This window comes from Herpailurus yagouaroundi, unplaced genomic scaffold (assembly GCF_014898765.1).
Source record: "Herpailurus yagouaroundi ecotype Mexico unplaced genomic scaffold, PumYag 210, whole genome shotgun sequence".
NCBI classification, from domain to species: Eukaryota; Metazoa; Chordata; class Mammalia; order Carnivora; family Felidae; genus Herpailurus; species Herpailurus yagouaroundi.
Genome location: NW_024412441.1, coordinates 19,533,467 through 19,544,716, shown reverse-complemented (window position 1 = coordinate 19,544,716; position 11,250 = coordinate 19,533,467). Strand labels below are relative to the sequence as shown.

The following is an 11,250-nucleotide window of genomic DNA, read 5'->3' as shown; positions in this document are numbered from 1 at the left end:
TCCGTTGAGTTCGAGCCCCGCGTCAGGCTCTGGGCTGATGGCTCGGAGCCTGGTACCTGCTTCCGATTCTGTGTCTCCATCTCTCTCTGCCCCTCCCCCGTTCATGCTCTGTCTCTCTCTGTCCCAAAAATAAAAAAAATAAAATAAAAAAGTGGGTTTTCTTGTACACAGTATCTAGTCTTGTTTTGTTTTAAATCCAACCTGAAAACTTCTGTCTTTTAACTGGTGTGTTTAGACCATTCATATTTAAAGTGATTCTTGATCTAGCTGAATTAAAATCTATGGCTGCGGATCCCAAATTCCTCACTTTTACACTAGTCCAAGCAAACTCTAGCAATTCATCAAAATTTCCTTGCAAGTGTTCCTACCATTTTATGGCATCCAATAACTTCTGCTCTGGGTAAGCAGATCTATGCTATATATGGATATATATAGCATATATATCTGGATATATATATCTGGATATACTTGTCTCTAGATTTTTGGGGTGGTGGTTTGTCATGTGACTTCAGTTCTCTTTTTTATTATTATTTTTTTATTAAAATTTTTTTTAACGTTTATTCATTCTTGAGACAGAGAGAGAGACAGAGCATGAATGGGGGAAGGTCAGAGAGAGAGAGGGAGACACAGAATCTGAAAGAGGCTCCAGGCTCTGAGCTGTCAGCACAGAGCCCGACGCAGGGCTCAGACTCACGGACCGTGAGATCATGACCTGAGCCGAAGTCGGATGCCCAACCGACTGAGCCACCCAGGCGCCCCCTCAGTTCTCTGATACATCTAAAAAAAAAGTCACTGATTATTGTCGTGATCACTGATGGGAGTGATGACCTCTAATATCTTTACAGGTCAAATGTGGATTCCTTTTTATAATCAGGATCATACTTGATATATATCTTAGCCTTAAAACTACCATCTCACTTAATGTGAAACATTGGACCCACTCCCATTAAAATTAAAAACTGAGAGGGCGCCTGGGTAGCTCAATCGGTTGAGTGTCCAACTTCGGCTCAAGTCATGATCTAACAGTTCGAGAGTTCAAGCCCTGTGTTGGACTCTGTGCTGGCAGCTCAGAGCCTGGAGTCTGCTTCAGATTCTGTGTCTCCCTCTCTCTCTGTCCCTCCCCGGCTCACACTCTGTCTCTCTCTCTCAAAAATAAGTATTAAAAAGAATTAAAAATAAAAAAATTAAATTAAAAACTGAGAATAAACTGAGGGTTGATGGGAGGGTGGGAGGGAGGAGAAAGTGGGTGATGGGCATTGAGGAGCACACCAGTTGGGATGAGCACTGGGTGTTGTATGGAAACCAATGTGACAATAAATTTCATATTAAAAATAAATAAATTAAATAAATAAAATTAGGAACAGTTTCCCACTACTTCAGCTATGATATATTGGAGGTATTAACTAAAGCAATCAAATAAGAGAAAAATGATTAAAGAAGTAAAAATAGTAAAAGAAGAATTAAAATGTTATCTGTATGCAGATGATATGATAGAATATTTGAAAAATACAAGAAAATCAATGAAAAATACCAATTCAAACAACAGACATTTTAATACAGTAGAATATAAAATTAACCTATAAAAAATCAATAGACTTCATTTAAACAATAGCCAGTATAAAAAGATAATAAATAAGAAGACTATTTACTATAGCAACAAAAACACATAGATAAAATTCATAAAAAGAGACACAAATGTGCAAACTTATATAACCAAATTTTGGGAAGCTTCTGAAAGACTCTAATTTGGCAATGAAGAAATGGAAAAATGTCCCATGTCCTTGGATAAGATAATTCAGCATCAAAAATTATCCCTGTTTATACATATGTTTAATGAAGTCCCAATAAAAATATAAAGTTCCCTCTCCCCAGAGAACTATACAAGTTGATTCTAAAATGGAAAAATTAGCAAACAAGAATAGGTAAGAAAACTCTGAAAGAGAAGACTAATAGTGGTAGCCTTATTAGATTAATAAAACAGGGGCGCCTAGGTGGCTCGGTTGGTTGAGCGTCCAACTTTAGCTCAGGTCATGATTTCACGGTTCGTGGGTTCGATCCCCACATCAGGCCCTGGGCTGCCAGATCAGAGCCTGGAGCCTACTTCAGATTCTGTGTCTCCATCTCCCCCTCTCTCTCCCCCACTCGCACCCTGTCTCTCTCTCTCTCTTAAAAATAAACATTAAAAACAAACAAAACAACAAAAACAAACAGAAGGGGCACCTGGGTGGCTCAGTCAGTTAAGCATCTGACTTCAGCTCAGGTCATGATCTCATAGGTTGTGAGTTTGAGCCCCGCGTTCGGCTCTGTGCTGACAGTTCAGAGCCTGGAGCATGCTTTGGATTCTATGTTTCCTTCTCTCTTTGCTCCTCCCCAGCTTGTGCTCTGTCTCTTTCTCTCTCTCTCTCGAAAATAAACATTAAACAAACAAACAAAAACAAAAACTACTTTAAACAACTACTGGGGTGGGTTACAGGACATAGGCACCAACTTGAAGGGGTTATGACTGGCCAAATTTGGAACAATTTACACATCAAAAAGAATGAATATAATCAACTGCAAGATTACAATAAATAAATAAATATTTATGAGTCCTTTCAATTTTTCAAGAAAAAGAAGGAAAAACAGAGAAAGAAAAGGCTCATTTACCAACACTGGAGGTAACTCTTAGATAATACTTTTCTATGAACATTGGTAATGAAAGGGAAGGAATTAAGCATTTGCCCTCCTTTTCAAGGAGAAATGAGAGTTTATCCCCAGTTGACAAAATGTCAGCTATTCAATGTGGGAGAAATTATGAAATTAGAAAATCACTTCTTTGCAACCTAATAAAACAACTGATTCAGTCCAGATCATCCATGAATGCTGAAACCGCTAAGTGAAAAGATTGTTAAAAAGAATATTCACTTGATAAAAAGTACTGCTCCACCGTGTGCACAGGGGAAAACATGGTTTTGCAAAGGAGAGATCTGGCTGTCACCACCTAGCCAAGGATTTAACTTAGTATCAGTGATAATGGGACAGAATGTACCTCTTGTTATAATGCAATATGAAGCAATACGTACGAAAGGTTTTTGCCAATGTGGAATGGGAGATGAGGTTGGCAGTATCCAACCTAATCGCTTAGTTTGAGAAGTTTTACATTGCCCAATGGGCACATAGTTCCCATTGGGAAGTAATGATGGTTATTTAAAAATGAAATTCAAATATTATTTTTGCTTTCACTTTATGTGTATTATTTTTTCAAATGCCTATTAAGTTGTTATGTCACAAATGCTTATTAAGTTGTTTGGCCCTACTTTCTTCATAAACTATTAAGTATTTCTTTTGGCCTAGGAATGCTGTGAAACAAAATTACTGAGACTCAGTGCCATGATCAATCAGTATAATCCCTCCCTTGAATACATCTTCAATTTCTTTGCCCGTTTCTCCATGCATTATACTTGCTTTGCAAAACCTCTACCATTGTCAGATCCAAACCACTCCCTCCTCTGTGCCTGCCTCTGGGCACCTAGACTAACACAAGCCTTCCTGACGGCCTCCACCCCTACTTACCATGCAGAGCCAGAGTGACTAGAAAGTCACTTTATTCATTAAAACCCTTCAATGATTCATTGCCCTTAGAATACAGTCAAAACACATTCGTATACTCTAAAGGGCCTTTCATGATCTGACCCCTACTTGCCTCTCCAAACTTTTTTCAGCATACTCCCCACCCATGTCCTTCTGTGCTTTGCACTATGCAGTTTCTGGAATGTTCCTGGTTCTCCCTCCCTTCTGCCTTTGCACATGTTGCTTCCTCTGTGGGGAGTGGCATTTCCCTAGCCAAATTGACCAGTATCTCAGTTTTTACTGAGATGTCACCCTCTCTAGGAAGCCTTGCTGACATCCTTTTTATGTTCCCATAGAACACTCTTGGGTAGCATCTCTGAACCTGTACTGCAGGTGCCTGTTTACTGATTTGTCTCCTCCCTTCCTATACTGGAAACTTTTTGAGAGCGGGAAATGCATTTGTTCCCTGGTGACCCAAGTGTAACTGGCATTCAGAATGCTTATCACAACTAATTGTTAAATCATCCTGAATTTTGTGAACTATGTTTTTTAATTATAGATATATATACCTGTCCATGGTCTTTTTTTACTCTGTAAAAACAGATAATGTGTTTAGAAGAATTAAGTCTCAGTAATCCAATTCTGACTCCAACTTCCTTTCTAAGTTTCTGTAGGTTTGTGCCCATTCTTCCTTGTTATTATTTCATCTTTCAGCATAATGTGCTGAATGCCTTACAATGATCAGCATGTTCGTCTTTCCCATGAGTAAATCACAGGAGTTGCTGTGTGAGTAGATCACCCAAGGGACTTGAGTACAGATCTCTGATTTTTAATGGTTTCATGTTCTTATTTTCTGCTTTCAGTATTTGAGAGACTAGATGTGGATGTTTTCAAGGAAAGTTGACTGCCAAATAAAGAGGTTAAAGGGTAACAGAGCTACATCCTTTCCCAGGGCTGTGCCTACAAGGGCCTGCACTTCTATAGGCCCCTTGAGATGTCAGTAATGATAGAAATCTCAAAAATAAATTTTAATGAAGCTCAGAAAAGAGGAATAAGGCAGAGTGTCCCAAGGCATCTCTCAAGTGTGGGAGTCCAGAGTGGCTCTCTCAGTTGCACTACCCAAAGGTCAAACCAGCTCCCCTTAGACTGGGAAAGGCAGTCCCCATGAGAATCAATGGAATGAATGTAGGTGACTGGACAAAATTGAAATAAAAGGCTCTTCAGACATTGTGTAATATATTATGGGATGGCATAACAGAATATTCTAGAATGGGCAAAAAAAAAAACCTGGAAAGGTTGTATGAAGGATTTTAGAGTTTATATACATTTTATTCATGTACTCTTCATCTTTTTGTCCTTTTTTTATCTAAAGAGGAATGGTATTTTTTTTTCTTCCTTATCAGAGGCTTTCTAATAGCACTAAAATGCAGTCATACTATCTTACTATATTCTATAGAGGTGTTGCCAAGGTCAGTTAGCTGCTCCATGTTTGTGTTTCTTTCTTGAGAAAATACAAAAAAAAAATCTTTTAATAGAGAAAATTGCAATTGAAATAAATGGTACATTTCCTGTAGAGTTTCCAGGTTATTTTCCAATTTGAAAATCGAGTTTTGTCATTTCTTGTTAACAGAATGCTGCCATTTAGAGATACACATTTAAAAAAAATTAATAAGGGCTTACCATTGTTTTTCTGTGGGATCTCAGCAGATGAGGATACCCTTAGTTGCAGTGAGCAACTAATTGTGAGCCCTCTGAAATTACGCCAATGTATTAAATTATGACGTCTCAAAAAACATGCACCCTGCTTTTGCTGGGTCAGAGACAAGAATACCGAAGTTGAAGTGCATCTACAAGTCTATAAAATGGCAAAACCCAAAAAGGCTTGAATAAAAGAAACAAGTCATTCGAATATCCTCTGAACTACCAGTAAACAAGTCTCAGCTCTGCAAAATCAGTCTTCAAAAGAGTGCTGTTTCCTAAGTACATGCAAACTCTTCGAATTATCTGAGGTGAGGGAATAAGGAAAAAAAGTGTTGAGCCTTTGCACAGAGGTTCGCTTCATGTTTGTTCATTCCAACAATAAAGCCTATTATAATAGCAATGTGGGATCTCTTGGCAAAGCGACACAGCCAAAAGGGGGTGGGAAAATGGTCCTTATGGAACAATTGTCTTTTGCCGGAAGGCCCTCAATTAAAATTGTATTTAAGCATACAAAATGTACGATTTTTTTTTTTTTTTAACATTAGTAGAAAATTGCTTTCGCATATAACCCCAGCGCTGCACGTGGGATGGGATACCGCCGTTGGTTTACAAATATCCAGGTGCAATCCTGGGCGGGAACTCATGGGACGAGAAATGGTGTTTGCGTCTCTGTGGGAGCTGGCGCTGAATCACTTAAACCCCGTGGCGCAGTGTTCATTCCCCCTACGTGGGCCATGATTTTCGGTTGCTCCCTGACATAGGAAAGTGTCAGTTCGTGTGTGTCCCTTTCTCCGCTAGATGTCACTGTAAATCAATTGCTTGTGGAGGGGGACCGTGTGTTTCTCGCGTCTTCAGACAGTGCCAGGATTTTAAGCATGGTCAGTCCCCGCACTTGTCTCCTCCCAGAGTGGGAAGTCCATCGCGGGACCGGGGCGGTGGTGGGCACTCGCTGAAGCGAGAGCAGCGCCTCCTCGGGCGAGGCGACCCAGGCGTGACGACCCGAGCAGGAGACCCGCAGCTTGTGGGGTGTAGGGCAGGCTGCGCGCGGCGGAAGGCGGGCCAGCGCCGCACGCCTCTTCGCCCCCGCTAGCAAGACGGTCACGTGCCGCAGAGGCGCTGCCCCCTGCGGGCGGTGGCGGGAGGGCGGGGCGTGGCCAGGCAGGCAACCGCGGAGCTCCGAGGCGCTGCGCCCGCGGTTCCGGGTCGCCCGGGACAGGGCGCGGGCCAGGCGCGTGCGCCGCTCAGGGATGAATGCGAGCCGGGGCGGGGACAGTCGCTCGCCAGCCTAGCGCGCCCCGCAGGCCAGCGCAGGAGGAGAGCGGAGGGGGCGGAGCCAGGGAGCGCGCAAGCAGTGGAGGGGGAGGGGCGGGGCGGAGTTGCGGCGCGCGCGCCCGCGGGAGTCGGGGAGGGGCGGGAGCAGCCGCGGAGCGCGCGCAGGGCCGGCCGCCGTGAGCGTGGGGCGAGCGTGGGCCGCGGCGCGGCGGTGTGACTCCTTCCCGCGACCCTCCCCCCCCGGCCCCCTGCAAGGGTACTGTGCGGCGGCGGTAGGGGCACCGGAGCCCTCGAGGCCGAGCAGGCAGCGGTGCCCGGGCATGGTGGTCCGGGGCAACGCGGAAGGTGAGCGACCCCCGGGCCGGCGGCGGGGGTGGGGGAGGGGTGGGACCGGACACGCGTCGCCCGGAGGCGCCGCAGACCCGCCCGAACGCGGACAGCCTGAGGCGGGGCCGGGGAGGGCGCGCCAGCCCGGGCACCGCAGGCCGTCCTGTCGCGGCCTGGGCGGCCCGCGGCGTCCCCAAGCGCGGCAGCTGCCGGGTTATGTAACGCGTGACCTCCCCTTCCCCCTCCGCCATGGCGCGGCCGGCCGGCGGCCGCCGACCCTCCCTCCCGCAAACGGCCGCCCCACAGACGCGCCGCGCCAGAGTCTCGCACGGCGGCCCTTTCCTCGGTTCTCCCTGCGTCCCGCCGACGGACGCCAACCCCGGCCCCGCTCACACCGCGCGGCAAACTCCTTCCTGCGTCGGCGCCTGGGCCGGCCATTCATCCCCGCGCCATTCATTCATGCGCGCGTTTGGTCGTCGGCTGTTAAGGCATCGCAGGATGTCTGCTGGGGCCGGACGCTTGTGTTCCCCGCCGCAGGCCATCCCCTCCCCCATCTCCCGTCACCCCTGTATCAGATACCCCTCCCCCGCATTGGGGCCCGAAATCGGTGTTGGACTGTCTGAAGACAATTTTTATTCACTTAGTTTTCCTTGTTCCCTGTTTCCTTAATACGCAGAGCACCTTTCCCCAACTGTCCTTAACAAGTGCCCTTTTTCACACTTCCACTCACTATTAAAATGATTAAGTCCCTGTGTGGACCGAAAGGGCTTTTCCTTATATATTTAACTGCTCTTCCTACCTAAACACTCTGTGAGGAAATACCTTAATATACCACTCCTTGTTTAAAACAAAATACTTGCGGATGGTGGAAGTTTACTGTTTCTGTTTCTCACGCCTTCTTAGGTCACGTATAGAGTAGAAATGGTATCATTTAGGTGAAAATAATGTAGACTACCACATCCCATAAAAGGACCTGTAACTAACTTCTAAGGACTTTTATGTAACAGTTCTCCATTCCGTGTGTCTGCCTGGTCTCTGTGGCCTCTCCACTTTAGTCTTGGGGAATTAGCCGTTTCTTTTTTAGGGTTGGGCACACCACAGCCTTGGTTCTTGCTGTGGAGCAGTACACCGCAGTCCATCCGGTGGGGGTACGGTCGACCTGCTTTCCAGACTTCCCATCTCTCCTTTCCCACATAGCCTTGTCTTAGCCGGTGCAAGTGCTGCTAGCAAGTAGTTCCCTCCCTGTTTCCTGTGGTGGACTCTGGGAGGTTCACCTAAAGTTCCATTTCCAGGAATTTTTTTCAGGTCTAGGAAGATCGCCATTCAATTCTTAGGCTGTTTATTTGCCACTCAGATTCTACATGTGTTGTGATTATCTTTTTATCCATATTCTCTTTTTCTCTTTCAGTCTGTACCAAACTCGTCTTTTGTCAGAATTTTACTCACATTTTATTGTAAACAATACATATCTTAAGATTTCCCCGCCCCCCCAAAACGTAGGAATCACTCTTTTAGGGTTAATGTTTATGATACCTCAAGTGGAAAATAATTTTTCAAAATAATATTTGAATAAGTGGGACGACTCCATCTTCCCCACCCCAACTTCAAAACTCAGTTCTCCATGAGAGAGAGAAACCCTGTCCTCACCAGCAACAAACTAGTCATTAATAATAAATTGGGAAGACTACATATGATACATCTGATAGTCCTTTCTTTGGCAGTTGTTGTGGTGGAAAGATAAGAACTTTAGAGTTAGATGTAGATTTAAATTCTGGCTTATTAGCTCTGTGACTTTGGACAGTTTAAGTTACTCTTATCTGATTTTTTCCCCTCGTATAGAATTTCCTCATGTTATTTCTTACCGTAGGTAGCTGAGGATTAAATGAGTCTTTTAATGTAAGGCATCTAGTGAGTACCTGGTATACAGTGCTGCTCAGTAAATACATACATACTTGCTTGGTTTGGTATACTTCTTTATTGCAATTCACCATCTAGAATGAGCCAGGAAATGCTGGAAACAAAGCATGAGAGGAGAACTGATCAGAGGAGGGGATAGGTACTTCTTGTCTCTGAATAAATGAACCAACCCTTAGCTAAAGAGTAGTAAATCTCTTTCTGCTTCTCAAGAATGTACAAGTGTATGTGGCATATTATCCATAATAGACTACATTAAACAGTACTTCTAATTGAAGGAAATATGTATTAACCTTTTTTTCTTTTATATATAGCACCAACTGAAGCATTAACTTGGATATTAAAAAGGAATCTTCTAAGTTGTTAGGAATGAAGGATGAAGGGAGGAAGCATATTTTATTTATTATTTATTTCTTTATAAGTAGGTGTTTATTTTGAGAGAGAGACAGTGTGAGTGGAGGAGGGACAGAGAGAGAGAGAGAGAGAGAGAGAGAGAGAGAGAGAGAGAGAACCCAAAGCAGACTCCAGGCTCTGAGCTGTCAGTATAGAGTCCAACATGGGGCTCATACCCACGAACCGCAACACGAGATCATGACCTGAGCCGAAGTCGGAACCTTAACCCACTTAGCCACTCAGGTGCCCCTCGTATTTTAAACAGTCCTTTTTGGGAATGATTGGGGTTGTGTGCTCTTCCTTTAGTGTCTCATCTACTTACAAACAGTACTAAATCCACTATGAGTTCATTTCTTCCTTAGACTGTTTTAACAGTGCCCTCCCTGGTATCCCTGTTTTGTTTTTCTTCCTGACTGATCCCCGCATAAGAATCCATGGTCTTTTTAAAGACATAAATCCTATTGTCATCCTTAGGCTCAAAATCCTCTGAGAAAGCTTCCTGTTTACCCTTAGGGCATTACATGACTTGTCAGCTGCCACGACTTGACTCTTCATCACCGTGCCCCAGTTCCCTGGTCCTTTCGTCATTTTTTGAACTAACCAAACTGTTACTACCTTACTAGTGTTAAACTGGGTGTTCTCTTAGTTGGGCCACGCCTTGCTTCTGGTGGTTATCTTGCCTTTACATCTTCTGTTTGCTCGTCAAATGTCATTACCTCAGAGAGGCCTTCCCTGATCCCTAAAATACAAGCCAGCCCCGATCTTTCTTCCACTTTTTGATTCTTTCACTTTGCTTTTTCTTCATAGCATTTATTGTTTGGTGAAAGTCACACTGTTGACTTATTTATCAGTTTGCTCCAATGCCTCTCCCCCACTAGAGGGCAGGGACCTTGTCTTACTGTTCTCACAGCTCTGTTCCCAGTGCTCAGAAATGTGCCTGGCACATAGTAGGTGCTCAAAAGAACTTGTTAAATGAATGAATGGTATACTTAATTTAAACATGGCTCTGGAGTCAGACAGCTTGGGTCAGAATGTTGTCTCCTATCATTTACTGATTCTGTAGTCTTGGGCAAGTTAATATCCTTTGATGCCTCAGTTTGCTCATCTGTGAGATGGAGACTGTATATATCTTATAGGATTATGCTGAGTAATAATTGAGTTAATATATGTCAAGTACTTAGAACAAGGTTATTTTATAGTTTATAGGAACAGTATTTGATGTTAGCTTGGAACATTCACTCAGCATTTTGTTTTTGCATGAGACACGTGCAATCATTTAATTTTATATTTATGACTTTTGCTGGTATTTTTGGCTACCAAAGTTGTATTAATGGAACTCCTTTTTATTTTTTTTTTATTTTTTAAGTTTATTTATTTGAGAGAGACAGCATGAGTAAGAGAGGGAAGAGAGAGGGAGAAAGAAGAATCCACAGAGCCTGACATGGGGCTCGAACTTATGAAATTGAGATCATGACCTTAGCTGAAACCAGGAGTTGGACGTGTAACTGACTGAGCCAACCAAAGTGCCCCTGTAAACTTATTTTTAAAATAAATACATCTTGTGAATGTCTAGAATGGATTAAAAAATAAACTGCTGAGGATGGTGACCAGTATTGGTCGTAATGTGTAAGTCAGCTTTTTCATTCTGTGATCTGTGGAAGATGCTAGGAGAGATTATCTCAGCAGCTGCCCACCAGAGTAGCTTTTACATATTTCCTTTTGAAGTTCTGCTGGAGATGGGACTGTGGTGATGAAAGGACTTGCTGGAGGCCCAAGACGGAAGATCCTGGAAGATCAAGTTGAAGGATGAGTCCTGTAGTATTTGGGAAGGAGAGGTGTTTATCATCTTTGGCATTCAATTTCTGTCATTTTTTGTTACGGATCCTCCCCTCCCCCATTGTGTTTGGCTCTTGACAAGAGCTTATAGTGACCCAACTCTACTTCTTATCTTTTTTTCCCCTTTCTGTTCATCGTTTCATAATGAGATTTTGTTTTTCCTTTAATATTTTACAGAAATGGAGAGGAAAGAATTAACAAATAGATGATTTGAGCTAATGCAACTTGAGTTTTTAGAAACTAAGATTCTGCCTGTAG

General features: G+C 43.6%; 1 protein-coding gene across 2 annotated transcripts in view; it reads left to right on the top strand.

Moving 5' to 3' along the window:
- The first annotated feature begins 6,685 nt into the window (after window positions 1–6,685).
- REV1 (REV1 DNA directed polymerase) overlaps window positions 6,686–11,250 on the top strand; it is a 91,661-nt gene continuing 87,096 nt past the window's right edge. For both annotated transcript variants that reach the window (XM_040454018.1, XM_040454017.1), the window contains exon 1: window positions 6,686–6,867. The gene's annotated coding sequence lies outside the window, so the exon portion shown is untranslated. The remainder of the gene's footprint in view (window positions 6,868–11,250) is intronic.